At 38.2% G+C, this 16,325-nt stretch overlaps 1 protein-coding gene and 1 long non-coding RNA gene across 4 annotated transcripts in view; one reads left to right on the forward strand and one right to left on the reverse strand.

Annotated features, from left to right (window-relative positions):
- Positions 1-9,696, reverse strand: part of NIPBL (NIPBL cohesin loading factor) — a 328,437-nt gene extending 318,741 nt beyond the window's left edge. For 2 of the 3 annotated variants that reach the window (XM_030567521.1, XM_030567520.1), the window contains exon 1: positions 9,348-9,694. The gene's annotated coding sequence lies outside the window, so the exon portion shown is untranslated. Of the gene's footprint in view, positions 1-9,347 lie in introns of all 3 variants that reach the window. The other variant, XM_030567522.1, reaches the window with a different exon arrangement.
- Positions 9,697-9,894: 198 nt separating this feature from the next.
- LOC115653832 lies at positions 9,895-14,800 on the forward strand. The gene is made up of 2 exons (XR_004001015.1): positions 9,895-10,996; positions 12,372-14,800. It is a non-coding gene; the product is annotated as an uncharacterized LOC115653832 (long non-coding RNA).
- Positions 14,801-16,325: the final 1,525 nt, after the last annotated feature.

Genomic DNA, 16,325 nt, shown 5'->3' on the forward strand with positions numbered 1-16,325 from the left:
AAGGGCTAAAAGCCACTTTAGTCCTTTCAGAAATGTTTAAATTACGCAAGCGTGAGAATGTAACAAATTTTTTTGACTGAACTTTTGCAAATGTAAAATTTCTAAAGATGTGTATGCCAAGTTTTAATTAAGACTAAAGGTTTACAAACAAGCACAAGTTTATCAGAAAAAGGCTAAAAATTATAGCTACACAAATGGTGTAACAGTAATTTATCCTTTCCAAAGGAAGTGTAGTGATTATTAATCCTGGTTCAATAATGTTGTATTATGTGTTTTAACATGTATTTAGAACTAATTCTATAGCTTAAAACATAATTTTTACATTTAAAGTATGAATTCTTGGTAGGAAAAAAGGAGAAACTCATCTAGTGTTGCAACATAATCAGATTGTAAAAGATATACTGTAGTATTCAGTATTACATGATTTAAGCAATTTGGGAACACAGGTACCCTACAACAATTCTACTGCTTTGTTCTTAACTAGGGGACATTTATACTTTTTTAACCACAAAATGAAAAAAATGAGATGTTTCAAAAATGTACTTAAAAGGTACACCTCAGATGCAACATGCCATCCAGTTGGGAGAAAAAATAAGCGGGGGACAGACGGAGCACAAGAGTGAAACTGAGAACCTAATCCTTCAGAATCTTTATCAGTCACAATGATGCACACAAGAGAAAGAATCCAGATTGGCTATCAGAATCCAGGCTAAATTTGCAGTATTTGAAATTAGAATGTCTTTTTTTAAAATTTCAAAACTGAGCATGTCTGATCTAGAAATCACTGACACAAACATCAATACCCCATGCCATTTTTTAGTCACTGCAGTTTTAAATTTTTACTAACCTCAAAATAACAGCATAGGAACTACACTTTTCATTGTTTTTACTTAAACTGACAGGTAGGCCGCTTTAAGATATTAATATTAAATTCAACAGAATTCTGTTAATTTTGTTATACAAATGATATTTTAATGAAATATATACTTATAACACTTCTGAAAGCTAATTATTCCACATGTGAAATTAGCATATTTTAAATTTTAATGCAAAGCCATTTGTTCTCCTCTCCAACACTCCTCAAATTTAAGCCCCAGGTCGAACAATGATGTCAAGCTGACGACCTCCAACGTCAGTGGATCTCCATGAAGACATAGAAGGTCCATCCATATAGATCTCATTACAAAATCTAGACCTTATGGCTAATCACTTGCCAAGTATGGTTTAAAACCTGTTTATGCTCATGACACTGTATACTTAGTTTAAATCTTGAAAAAGTGTTTATGGTAGGTATAAATTAAACATGCTAAATATATATTAATACAGAACATTCATGGTTTTACATTTTTGTATTAAATGTTACTACGTACACAATGGCAATAGATGACATATTTTTCCAAACGGCAGTCTGAAGATTAATTATGTGAAAATTGAGCTGTTTATCTTGCTATATTATGGTAACTTGTTTGAGCAGCAGTTTGAAAGCATCATAAACTATAGCATGTATTGCTTATAATTGGTGATACAATTTATTTATCATTACATTTAAAATTGCTAATTTCAGCACATAGCAATGTATTTCCAACTAGGCTCCAGATTTTTTATTTTCACTGGATACTCTCAGAGTACAAATTAAGGGTCCACTGCTGCAAACCCTTACACATGACTAGTCTTTATTCACAAGTATCCCCACTGACTTCAACAGGCTTCTCACATGAGAAAGTTGGCAGGAACAGACTCTTCGTATTATGTGGAGGTCATGAGTTAAATTTTGTTTAGCTTATTACATCATGATAGCTTGTTTAGGTGGCAATACTTGAGAACATGTTATATTCACACAAATATATGTGTGTGTGTATACACACACATGCACACATATATATTTGTGTACACACACACACAGAGTTATTTCAAAGCACCCACATTCAAACAAGTCACCAAAATATAGTAGTCAACAACATATTCAACCACTTGTGTATTAAATCAATTTCGTATTTATTATACACAAAACATTAAAAATTATTAAAGGTAGAAAAGTCAAGCACTCAAAAGGTAGAAAATGCCAGAATTAATGATTTCTGCACATAGAGGCAGAGGAAACAGCAGTACCTATTGTTAAAATTAGCTAACACTTTAAACACCATGTTTTCGGCTCACTTATAACTTTGTCAAACTTTAATCATTTGGGCTGAAATTTGTCATACCCGCTGCATGCCTCAAGCTAATTTTTTTTGAAGTATCTGGAAAAATAATTCAGCTGTTTTTGAAAATGAGGCCAGAGAAAAGTGTGTGTTCTCAATATTAATAATTAAAAAAAAGAATCCTTACAACCACATTACTGAGAAGCTATAGCACCTCTATGCTTTGAAACAAGGTCTTGACACTTGGCGGGGATCATCCTGGGCTTAGAGCGGTACTTCTTTGCTATCCCTATAAAAAGTCTCACAAATTTGGCTGAATTATAAGTCTCTGAAAATTACTTAGCATGTGCTCACTAGAATTTTGTGAAGAGTCTGGCATCAAAATTCTCTAAACATTCAGTTTTCTGGACATGCTCCAGCTTAGCAGTGCAGGGACTAAGCAAGTCTTTTCTTCAGTTGCTCCTCCTATCTGTCAGACCTGCTGTGGCACCCAGCACTTTACTGTGCTCTCAATGTTTCCCCGGTGGCATACAAGCAGGATACAGAAGCCACACAACTCAAATGCAGTGGGTGTGAGGAATACAAGCAGGGATGGGGTTACAAGAGTTTGTAACCATTAGATGACACTTTGAATTTTTAGAATGTAACCCAGAATTTCTGAGACTCAACATTCCTCTGCTGTCTAGCAAATATGTACACTGGACAACATATGGCAACAGCCTCCTACTGCTACCTATTACTCTGGGTAAGTTCATCTGGTAGAAGTCTGTGCTGTAGACCTAAAAATACCAACCTTACCAGTGACCCACATGAGGAGGGTTAATACAGTTCCACATGATGGAATGTGTTCTTTCATTTTGCTATTTTAAAAATCTAAATCTATGTATGAACACTATGTTAGAGGAAAATTGAGATTGCAAAGCCAAGCAGGCAAATGTTAGGAAATGCTAGAATTAAGGTTGTCCATGCAATTGTAATTTGGCCCCCTTGTGCAGTATGACACAGTAATTACATGACCACATACATTTTCCCTCCACAAGATTCTGCCTCATTCAGTGCACATGGTAAATGGTACTCAGGGAATGAATTAGGCTGTTTGTCTGAATAGGATCTTAGCCTCACTTGCTGCAGAAGTTACAGGTTTGCAGTTAATGAGGAAGAGAACTGTAGAAACTGAAAGGATAGTCTCACCATTAAGGCAGTAGTATGCCACCCTGAAGAAATAAATTCCATCCTTTTTTCTGCTACAGAGTTCCTATTTGATGCTGGGCAAGTCACTTAAACCAAAGTTTTCATAGGTGGCCACTAATTGAGTGTTCATCACTTTTTGGGTGCCCAACATTGGGACACCCTAAACCTGATTTGCAGAAGCACTGAGCACTCACACGTGCAAGTAAAGTCAAAGGGAGCTGTGCTTTGAAAATATTAAGTACTCCAGAAATACTAAGTACTCAGAAAAATCAGGCCCTATGCATCATAAACTGGACATCCAAGATTTATGGACACTTTCTACAATTTTGACCTTAATTTCTTTGACCTTAATCCCCATCAGTAAAATGGGGGCAATCACAGAAGCATAGAAATGTTGGGCTAAAGGGACCTCAACAGGTCATCTAGTCCATATGACTGCATTGAGGCAAGACTAATAATAATGTCATATTACCTCACAGGATAAATTCTTCCAGATTTGTGAAGTACTCAGATACTTCAATGGTAAGCACTACAGAAATCCCATGAGGAAATTAATAATTCTGTATTCTGTGCAGAATTTGGCTGGTGTGTGGTAAATAAGCCATAGGGCCACACATATAATGATAAAAATAAATTATGAATAGGTAGCTAGACAGTAAGCACTGTCCATCCCGAGCACTGAATGAGGCCTGGGTCCTGTGGAAAATAGCAGTATGTGATAATGTAACTAAAGATAACTGCATACACACAAGGGGGCTGAACTAAGGTTGCACTGCGACTTTAATTCTGGCATTTGTTTAATTTTTGAGTCCTTTACTTTGCACTCTTACAATTCTTTTAACAGCTTTTGTACAGGATATGTATATATATGGATAGAGTTCGAATAAAATGTTTCACATCAATGCTTAGCAATACTATTTTGCAAAAGCTATAGAGACTTACCCATATCTGTAAAGCACTTTGAGACCTATCCATGAAAGAGAGCTATCAAGGGGGAAAATTCTATCACTGAGAAACTGGTAACATTGATTTATTTCAAATACTAATAGCAATATGATGAAACATTTCTAGATTTTTTTTTATTGAAGGCAAAAAAGACTACTCAAATCTTTCAAGTTTAACATGGAAGAAATGAATATTGAAGAATTGTTCCTTTCTTTATAAGCAGCAAAGAATCCTGTAGCACCTTATAGACTAACAGACGTTTTGGAGCATGAGCTTTCGCGGGTGAATACCCACTTCCTCAGATGCATGTAGTGGAAATTTCCAGGGGCAGGTATATATATGCTAGCAAGCAAGCTAGAGATAACGAGGTCAGTTCAATCAGGGAGGATGAGGCCCTGCTCTAGCAGTTGAGGTGTGAAAACCAATAGAGGAGAAACTGGTTCTGTAGTTGGCAAGCCATTCACCGTCTTTGTTCAGTCCTGAGCTGATGGTGTCAAATTTGCAGATGAACTGAAGCTCAGCAGTTTCTCTTTGAAGTCTGGTCCTGAAGTTTTTTTGCTGCAGGATGGCCACCTTAAGGTCTGCTAACACGGCTACCCCTCTGATACTTTCTTTATAGTTTGTCTCAAGTGAATTGTAATCTTCAAGTTCTAGCTCTGTGCACTATCAGTGACTATATTTAATTCAACTGAAGTTCCCGTTAATTTTTTATGTACATTTGGGCCAAAATCCTCTCCACTATTACCAAGGTTTTCTGGGGTGGATAATGGGGCAGGAAGCAAGAGAACCGTAGGTTCTGCATAGCCTCTGCCAAACTCCCTCAAGTTCTACACCCCCCACTCTCTCACCTTTGTGAAGTAGACCTGCACCAGTTCCAACATAAGAGGGCCCTTTGCACCCACTTGAGGTGGGGTTCTGGATTTGCCCCTTAAAGCAAATGCTGCCTATAACTGTAAAGAAAATAAAAATATGCAAATTCAAATAAATGGAGCAGTAAGTCCTCATTACAGTCCTTTAATCATTATTTTTAAAGGGGTGTCTCTGTGATTAAAAAAAGGCCATCTTTTATGCAGTGTCTCCACAGAGAATCCATATCAACAATAGACTTGAAGATGTCTCCATGTAATTGGACTTTTATGATTATTTGATTAATCAAATCAGAAATTAACCCGAATAGCAAATTTTCTAAAAAATGGAAAAAAGCAAGATTCAAAAGAAGCAGTACCAAATTAAAATAGTTCTTTCCCTCATTAAATGCAACAGGGTTTTTTTATTTGTTTGTTTTTTGTGGTATCATGTTCTGAGAAACAAAATAGCTATTCTAACATAGGCTAATCTTTCCCCAGCCCCAACCTAAATCGGAAGTCATCACACCAGAGACTATCCATAAAGTATTGAATACATGTCCACACACAAAGAGCATATAGTCCAACAAATATTTTCTAACAACAGACTATTTACCTGAATTCTTAATTTCAAGACTTAAGAAATTTCTTCTCTACTTCTAGATACTGAGGCTGCACAATTTAGTTTCTCTTTCTGAAGCAATTACTGATTTTTCACTAAAATGTTTTGGTTTCTGGAATGGTTCTCATGAACTAAATTTTAATATAAAATCAATATTATTACTTTTGTATTACTACATATGTTTGGCGCACATAAAAGCATCACATACATTTAACAGCTTAAGACACTGAAAACTGCAAAAGAACACCTTTTTCAATCCCTAGCCAAAACCATTTCCTGGTTTAACTGGCATCTCTTTCACCTATTACTCTTCAAAGTATTTTGTATACAAGTGCAAGAGTATCCAGAGGGCTCAATCAGCATCAAGGATGCCTTGTCCTAATTATCAGACATACAAAAAATACAGTCCCTGACCCAAAGAAATTACAATCTAAGGCCTCGATGCTGCAGTTAGATCCCAGAGTGCCAATGAAGTCAACAGGGCTCCTCATAGAGCAAGAGTCACTCCTTGTGTCCAATTGCAGAACTGGGGCCTAAAATTGATTGTACTGGCAGGTTTACAATTCTGAGTTCTGTTTTACTTTCCCAAATAAGAGAAGTATACTGTTGTTACCTTTTAAAAATGTTTAAAATGTTTTAAGCTAAAATATACCTTCATCCTGAAACCCAGGTTATTTTAAAAAAATGTAAAGGCAACTTCAGGAAACACATCTTTGCCTAAGTCCTCTTGCCAATTTTTGTGGGAATCAAATTGTGTAAAAAAAAACACCACCACATAAATAGGAGGAGAAACAAAGTGACTATACATGGAAAAGAAACTACAACATACACTAAGTGCTGTCAAATGTACAAAATAAACTGAAAAATGTTTCTCTGTTCTCTTTCAGTTTCAACTAACATCTAGGATTACTTTAACACTAAAATAAAAATCACTTCTGTCTGACAATTAAAAGTTATGTGCTTAACATAGTTACTTAAGTAAACAGTTCCCATTTTTCAAGAAATTTTCTTCTTGGACACTTAGCTGTTCTGACAAATGGAAGTACAGTTTCTTATGATTAGGGGAAAATAGGCATGAAAATTAAATACTTCTGGTTTTCCACAATTTTTAAAATTTCATTTTGAAAATGTTAACTAAATATTAACTTCTCTCAGTAAAGTGTGCACAGTAAGTACTTTTAAATTTCCAGATGCTGATATATTTTCTGAAACTAAAAAATATTTGAACAAGTAGCCCATGATTACCCTAGTAATTCAAAATTAACTACACTGCATATCCCTAGAGGAAAAAAATAAGAAAAAAAATCACAAATATACAGTCTGCAATTCACAGGTTTGTGGTTTTATTTTTCATGTATTTCATTTTTCATGTATATTAATTTTATCCAGAAACGTGTATGTTTGGGGATTTTAAAAACAAGCAGTAAACAGTGTGAGAAGAGAGAAACTTGACAGGAACTATATGGAAGCTCAATTCCTATTCATATCTCGCATCTTTCAAGTCAATTGCCTTATTTAATTTAAATTACTGAAATTAAAGTGTATAAATCAAACAAGTTCATTAGCAGTCATCTAATCGAAACTAATTTTTTCTTGTTCCAGAGACTTGTTTTTTTAAAATGAGGAGAGAAACCCTAGGGCCAAAGTCGCTTCCTGATGATGCAAATTACTCAAGTACAACAACTGTTTTTGTACAGTCCTTTCTTTCCTGTAAACTAGAGCTACATCGGCCTCCACACACTCTGTGGCCCAAAAGAAAACAGCAACTAACTCAGTTACACACAGACACAGGACAATTTGAGACAACTTGCAGCCCTCTCTGCAACTCATAAAGTTTAAAAATAAAAGCTGCTTTATCAAAGTGTAAATGGTTCCTCTCCATGCATGTAGGCCTGAGGCCCTGTTGCAAACAGTGTCTCACAGGACCCAGGCAGCACAAAGACAGGAATGGGAGATTAGTGGGAGGGAGGGAGGCCGGGATTGGGGCTCAGCAGGATCTTCAGGCTTTTTAAAATTCAAACTGCTCCCTGACCAATACAAATCACGGACACGCTACTGACTACTACATGGATTTACAGCATTAAAAACACGCCTTCTACGTGACAGCTATATTAACTTCAATCTTTTAAACATGTATCAGGGCAGAGAGGCAAGATAGCAAGGTTGAGTAGGAAGACCCTGAACACAAAACAAAGTTACTTTTAAAGACACATTAACCACTTAATGTTACAAGAGATCTCTCTGAAGAAGAAGAAAACCTACTACAACATAATGAAAGTTTATTGTGCAATATTGCTACATTTTAACTACTTGAAAATTTCCTTTCAATATCAAATATGAAACTTAGTATCAAAACAGCTTGATCAGAGCAAATTTTCACCAATGATGCAGTTTTATTGGACGTATTTTACAGGTTAACAGCAGTTACTTTAAATTTACCAATTTTTTTCAAAAGTATTCTCAACTCCACTACACATTACTATAAATGACTTACACCATCTACTTTTAAAGAACTGACACTTATCACAAGTCATTTACAGACACTTTTGACCTGTTACGGTGACACCTACTTATACAGTCAAACATCATGGACACAAATAGCAAATAACAATTCCAGGACCTCAGAAGGATCTGACCTGACAAGAAAGGATAGCTCTTACCCTAAAAATATGGGATTCAAATTGGATTAAAGTAAGATCCCAGCTTTACCTTGATCACTGAAATATCATACATTTTTTGTTCTATGCACAACACCTGCCCATTTATTCACAAGTTATCAGAAAGCATAAAACAGTATTTTTGTATATTACTTATTCATGGAATATATATAGTCTCTAAGTTTATATACTATATTAATAACCAACATGATATTCCATGTACATTTCCTGGGGTCTGCAGGTGTTCATGGTGTCTCAATCATTCAACAAGGACTAATTGTATTCTATAAATAAAAGCAGTGATTACAGTGCGAGTCAATTACGATATAGAGAGGGGTTCAGTCCTTTAAACTGTACAAATCCATGTGTATTAACTTTTGAATGTTCAAACTGGAGTTTGTTTAAGGAGAGATCATGGTGAGGATAAGAGGAATATTTGTTTCTAGGTATAATGGAAATATTTATTTCTCCCTACTCCTCACACTGCTCTCTCCAGGTCCAGAAGACTCTCTGGGCTGGTTGCGCTGGGACCTTTCCCCCCTGCCACGCTCGCCCTAGTGAAGTTGTAAATATGGCAAGGGATCATTGCACATTTGCTGTTAATTGTATTGTTTCCTGCTGCTGCTCTCCAGGTTGAGGCCTGTCACTGAGAAGCCGCTTCGCCTCTCTAATCCCCGAGCTGGAGTGAAGGCGCTGGCCGGCGGCCTGCGCCCTCCGCCGGGCCTGAGCCTCCCGGCAGCCCGGCAATAACCAATCTCCTCCGCCAAACCCTACAGAGAGGGAAGAGGGTTGTGCAAGGAACACCTCCGGCTGCCCCCACTCCCCCTCTATCCGGGTAAGAGCTAATCCCCTCTGCTCCCGGCAGAGCTGGGCCGCCTGCGCTGGAGGCCCGGCCCGCTGCTGGAGAGGGCAGGGGGAGGAAGAGGAGACAAGGAGGGGGAATTACCTGAGCAAATCGGCGTCTGAATCCAACCAGAATCCGAGAGAGGGGGAGAGGAATCCGCCCCCCTCCCTCCTCAGAGGAGCCGCCGCCGCTGCTGGGCCGCCGCCGCCGCGGAGCAGGAGGCGGAGGGGAGATAATATAACAACAATAATCCGGGCCGGGAGGGGGGCTGGCTCCTCTTCCGTCTCCTCCTCAGTGCAGCGAACATGTAGAGCCGGAGGGTGAGCGGCCGAGACAAATCCCTTCCCCCTGAGCCTGCTTCACAACATCAACACGGGCCGGGCAGAACCGGTTCCGAGACACACACCGACCCGGGGGGGGCCGCTGCCACTGGCCCGCCGCTGCCGCCACCGCTTCTCCCTCTGTGCGTGCGAGTGTATGCGAGCGGGGGAGGGGGGGAGTTTGGACACGGTGAGTCGGTACCGAGCGGGGGGGGAGGAGGGGGAAGGATCCTGTGTGTGTCTCTCTCCCTCTCAGAACAAAATGCCGACCGGAAGTGCAGCTGCAGGAATGACTCCCTCCACCGGCGCCAAACACCAACAGCCTCCCCCTTCCCGCTGCCTCCTCCTCGTTCACCCAGCCAGCCAGCCCTGTTTCCGCCACCGCCACTGCTTTCCTCCCCTCCCTGCAACACACAGCAGCTGGAGCTTCTCCGTCCGCTTCGTCTCGCCTCTCGGCTGCCACAGTTGATGTTCCTTTCCGTCTGTGTCTCTCCCTTTCTCCATTCTTCCTCTGCCTCCGAGTTTCTCTTTCTTTTCCCGTTATCATCTAGATGAATCCGACTGGAGTTTGGACTTAGGCCTGCGCTAAGAAGAAGGGAACCTGCGATCTGTGAAGAGGGGATTTTTAAAGAAGATTTTCTTTTAATGTTGATGAGAAGGACTTTAAATGACTGCAAAATCCTTCCTCTCATGAGAGTCTTGAAACGGGGCATTAAGATGAATCCCAAAAGAAGACAATCTTCCCTCCCCGAATGACTGCGATTTAGCAGACCTGGAAACTTGCTGGATCTTATTTTATTGCTGTTGTTGTCCATGTGTGTGTTAAGACGCTGTTGTAGTCGGATTTGAAACATCAGATGCTGAAAATGTTGCTGTGTATGGATGAGTATGGTAACCGAATAATTGATTTTTAAAATCAGCCTTCTTGAGCAAGTGCAGAGAAGGGGAGAGATTGCTGTCGAAGTGAAGGCTCCTTGGCTAGAAATTGAAATATTTGTTGCCAGGTTTTCCTAGAAAAGACTTTACTAGGTTAATTTTGTGTTGTGAAGGAATCTTTGGCGAAGGCAACAGCCCTAGGCAGAAGGGCATTGTGTGTGATCATACCACAGGATAGTACGAAGTGTGTGTCGCTCGTTTATGCTGGGTTAACTGCCTCTTTTTTACTCACTATTGAAATTCCGATCCTGCAGTCCTTACTCACACGAGACTCCAGTTGACGTCAATAGGAGCTTTTTTTGAGTAAGGACTGCAGGATTGGACCATACAATTGGACAGTAAGTACCTGTAAATGTCGTGGAATGCATCCTTTCGGCTATGGATGGACGTAGTTTACACATAGGAGAAATCCCTTCTAGATCATGCATTGCTCTTACATGTAATGCAACTGGATCCTCTCCGACCTCTTTGTGATGATTGCTTGAATAATACCAGGTATGTCTCCACCACCGTTTTAAAAACGTGGCTGTCCCTCTCAAATTGAAAACTAGTTCATAGTGTCAGAGTGCAATATAATGTTTTTTAAAACTACATATTTTTGGGTGAAGGCAGTAGGAGGGATATCTTATTTTAGTGCTGTATTGATGATACTAATTTCATATGGATAAACATACATAGGTTTAAAGGGACAGACAACTTAAACCACACTTTTGTCTGAAATTTGTTACCTACACTTGTTCCAAATAACCATTTAGGCCCTGATCCTGCAAATGCTTTTGCATTGCATGTAATTTTAAGCACGTATGTATCTGCAGAATCAGGGCTTTCATTAGTTATTCCTCTTCTTTTTGTGGATTGTTCACAGAGTAATGGGAGGATAAGGGAGAGCCAAGCGTATTACCTACCTGAAACTACTTTAACTTCTTATTAATTGATTAGAGTCGAGTTTTTGAGTCCTCTAAGTGACTGTAATTTATCAATACAATGAAATATCTTAAAATCAATTAATAGATTATAAGGCCAGAAGGGACCACTGTGATCATCTAGTCTAACCACCATTTGTAGGGTGGAATAGCAAAATGCTTCTCTGTAAAATGTGGCTATTCAATGCAATGTCATGGTAATAACATACATTAATATATTGAATTTCAGTCAGAATCTTTGAGTGAGAGTGACTCTTTTCTAATGTCTTGTCAACCCTATTTAATTAAATTAGGCAGTAATACTTGGGAAAATTGTCATTTTATTACATTAGATCTGCATCAGAAAAGTAATTAAAGGATTGGAAGCAATGGTTGTTTTGGAAACTATTGTTATGACATGATAGATTCAGAATTACTGTAAAATTAATCTCTGTAAGTAAAAACTAAATATATTTTACTTATCTAAAAGCATTTTGATATAAAGGTTATTACAGTAATAAAGTAAGGTCCTGATCTTGCAATCAGATCCATACAAGTAGATCTTGTAGTCCATTGTCTTTATTGGACTCCACATCCAAGCATAAGTATCGGGTCATATATGTCTACAGAACAATTTATTATACATAGATTCATCATGTTAATATGATTGATATCCAGGAGGAAGAGAGATTGTGGTGTCATGAAAGTTATAAAAACACAATGTTAGAACAAAAGTGAATTGCAGGTGATAAGTCTGCAAAAGTTTTACGCCTCATCCTGCTTCCTTTGAAGTCAGTGGAAGGCAGTTAAGACTACATCTTTTCCTCTAAATGACAAATGTATGGCTCTTATCAGTGTAAATCTAAGATCATTATTACTCTAAATGTGCACACTTCTTTAATTTTCTGACTACTTGTTAGAATGAATAAAATAAGTATGCACTGTAATTTTTCCATTTGTTTTTCCAGGATCTGGTGTAACATATCCATTCAAGTTTTTCCTCATTTTAAGTTCTGCATGGTGTACTCTAGTAGTGGATAGAGCACTGGAGTGGAACTCAGGAGACCAGGATTCTATTCCTGTCTCTACTACTGGCCTGCTGGGGTGACCTTGGGTAACTCACTTCATCTCAACTTCCCGATCTGTAAAAGGAGGATAATGATACTGACCTTCTTTGTAAAACACTTTGAGATCTCCAAATAAAAAGTGATATTTAAGAGCTTTTTATTATTACCATTATTTCTGTTTAATGGTTAGTCAATTCAAATGTAATATCTACTGATTTCTGAACAGAATTTTTTGGAAGGTCATTGATGTATCTGCATAAATAAAAAGCCCTTACAAGACAGTTTATATTTTTAAATAAATAAATAAAACTTGCTGGCAATTTAAAAAACTTTTGTGCACAATTTTGGGAATTCATTGCATATATGCTCTATGGGTAGAATGCAGTGTAGCTCAACTAGCATTCTAAATGTATCAAGTTATTGAGGATTTTGGTATTAAGTCCGAGTTACAGTAGTGAATAGGAGGAAGGCAATGATTAATGCTATTTGCCAAGAATGTAAATATAAAGTCATGCTTATTGCATTGACTTTTATCCACAGGCGCATACAATTGCACCATATAATTAATTCACTGGGGACTATTCATCTTGAGAAGTAAATAACCTTAAGGTCAGGTGAAACTTTCAGTAATACAGAAAAAAAAACAGAACAAAAAACAGCCAAAGTAGCCTGCAGCATAGGGAATAAGATATGTGTACAGATAACCATGTTGTGATTTTCAGGTTTACAATCTGGAAGTGACCATTCATTTTCTCTGATATAGGAACTGAGTGTAAAATTCTATCCCATTTCAAGTTTCCTTATACTAGTTCCTTAGTATAATCAAGCAACAGGAAATTCAGATAACATAGCACAAAATTATTTTTTTTTCTGTAAAGTAACTACAAAACCTTTTTTCCCCCCCAGTCCAGAAGCTCTAAGATTCATTTCAGTAACTTGCATTAATACAATTGTATTAAGAATTTTTATTTTTGTGTGAAATGTTCAAGCCATGTACAATTATAGAGAGCAAATTGCGCCCTTCTGTAGGGGAAAAACATAGAAAGCTACAAAACTCACAGAGTTTCAGTTTAGAGTTGTTTCCAAATAATCCTATTAGGAGTGGATTCTAACCTTTAGATATCCAGATGTCACAAGATCAGTATTTATACAAACGTTCTTTGGAAGCATCCACAAAGGGCTCCCTGTGGCTAATACTCCAGCCAAGCAGGCGTGTACCTTCTGCACCAAATGCAATTTCTGAGTGAGCTTCAAGGATAGCCCATATAGCAGTAATCCAATATCAAGGTCTTAAGGGAATGGCCAGGGGTAAGGAGATCCACATGAGAGAGAACTGTTCAGTCACCTTACAAGATACAGATGCGAAAAGAGTTTTGTCACTGAAAGAACTTTGAAATCCAGAAAAAGAATATGAGGATGCAAAAGCATGCTGTGATGGGGTGTACCAGGCCCTTCATAGCCCCTTCCTGGAGGTCTTATGGTCCTACTACACCTCACCCCAGGAAAGGAGTAGCAAAGCTAGGTCCTTCAACTGTGCCTAGAGAGGCTGCATGAAAGCAGTAAACCAGAGTCCATCAGGCTCAGAGTCCTCCTCTCTGGCCAAAGGAACTTGAGGGACAACCAGAGTTCAGAGAGAGAGGACCTGAGAACTTTAACCATGAGGAAAGAGGTGAAGATAAAGGAGCCAGGTGGAAAGAGGCCTAGGTAAATAGCAGTAACAAATTTAAGTGGCTGCTGTTTATGGGGCTTCTGGGTTGGAACCCAAAGTAGTAGGCAGGCCCAGGTTCTCCCACCAACCACTGGTAAAGTGCTATAAACCTCAAAAAGGAGACAAGACTTGTTTGGAAGCACAAGTGAAGGACTCAATTTTAAGAGCACTGTCCCAAATCCACCTTCCAGATACTTCCTCCCCACTTACTAACCTCTGTCTTTTCTGGACTGAGTTTCAGATGGATCTTTTCCGTCAAAGATATTATATTGGCTAGACACTGGAAAAGCAAACTCGCTCTCTAGGTTTTATGATTAAAAAAAACATCTAATTGCATGATAGTTACATACCCATACAGGGAAAGCAAATTTCAAATCCTGTGGAGCCCCACATGAGAGCTATGAGGATTAATAAGTAAATTCCTAACACACACTCTGAGATCTTTCTGAGAAGCACTAAAGTAATTCTGTCTATTCTGTCAGGATGTGCAAGTGAATCAGTACATCTTAATGATCAAGGGAATCAAAGGTTGTTAAAGTCAGCATGAACATTTGACTGCTATCCCTTGCAAGATGATGATGGGCTAGATTCACAAAAAAAAAAGGGCAAAAAAAATCTTAAAGATAGAAGAATATCTCAATTAGGGATGCATCATATGTAATTTTCAAACAATCATAACCCTTTAAAAAAACAATTATTTAAACTTAGAAAAGTCCATTTTCCATTTAGTGGTTTATTTGTTTTCCAGCTTTTCTTCATTTGTTTTTACTCTCCCATATTTTAAAATTGTCTAAATGATTTTTCCCTAAGATTTTCCAAAAATAATTTACCTTTGGACAGAGACAAAGCCTGGAAAGATTCAGTTCAAAACGTGTATGTTGGAGGCTAACAGGGGAAGATCGTGTATTGTTTTTAAATCATATGTGAGTGAAAATAGGAAGTTATAATGGAAATTGTTTTGAAATCTTAAGTATAATAACCATGGTCAGTGACAGTTACAATGTTAATTTTAAGAATTTAATTTTAATGGAGTTTATCTTTGTATATTTTTTAGAGGTGTATTAATCTACAAACTCATGTTTGTTACTGTTTCAGTTATATTACAGTAATGCTTAGGAGCCCTAACTAGGATTGCATGCATTTTGTTAAGCAGTGTACAAACATAAGAAGATACAGTCCCTGGCCTGAGGAGAGTCCAGTATGTATATATGTATCTTTGCTTGTACATTACCTGTGCAAAGATAATCAAAATAATTGGTTACATATGATATATTACTGTAATTTTAGGGAAAATAATTTTCTTAAATAGCACCATGGCACCTAATCATCTGTGAGGAGTTTTAGTGATTGAATTGATCAAAGAATAGTATATACTCTATGGAACCTGAGATACTTTATCCTGACAATCACCCATTCTGTATTATATCCCATATTACAGCCATTCATAGATTTCTTCAAGTTTCTGTGTTTTTCTGTACTTTCATTCACATTCCCCTTCATTTCCAGAGTTATATCTCACCATCTTGTGCTTTGTTCCAGGCTCAAGTTCCAGTTTCCATTAGTCTAATTAATGCTGTATCTCTTCTGTTCAAAGCCCTTGTTATTTCTTGCATTTCCTCAGGCATTATTCATCTTTCCTCTTTAGACTGTATTTTCCCAAGCATTTTTTGAGTGTTTCCTCCTCAGCTGTTCCTGAAGATAGACACTGAGGCACAAAAGGGCCCTAGTTGCCCTCTTTTCCCTTTTACTGTCCCTTCTCACTGATAAAAATCCTTCAGACTCCAAAGTTCTACCAAGTATCAGAGGGGTAGCCGTGTTAGTCTGGATCTGTAAAAGCAGCAAAGATGCATCCGACAAAGTGAGTATTCACCCACGAAAGCTCATGCTCCAAAACGTCTGTTAGCCTATAAGGTGCCACAGGATTCTTTGCTGCTTTTAAAGTTCTACCAGTCTCTCTTCAAGGACCTATCAACCTAAAGAGGTTTTCCTTAAAACCAACTATTTTACTACTCTTCTGGTCAATTTGGCTACAGAAAAGACTTGTTTATGGAGGGAGAGGATATGTTGTATCCCCTTAGTGGAGAGTTATGGGTATAAAACAGGCATAGGCAAACTATGGCCCATGGGCCGGATCCGGCCCGTCAGCC

Source organism: Gopherus evgoodei, chromosome 6, assembly GCF_007399415.2.
Source record: "Gopherus evgoodei ecotype Sinaloan lineage chromosome 6, rGopEvg1_v1.p, whole genome shotgun sequence".
In the NCBI taxonomy this organism is placed as follows: Eukaryota; Metazoa; Chordata; order Testudines; family Testudinidae; genus Gopherus; species Gopherus evgoodei.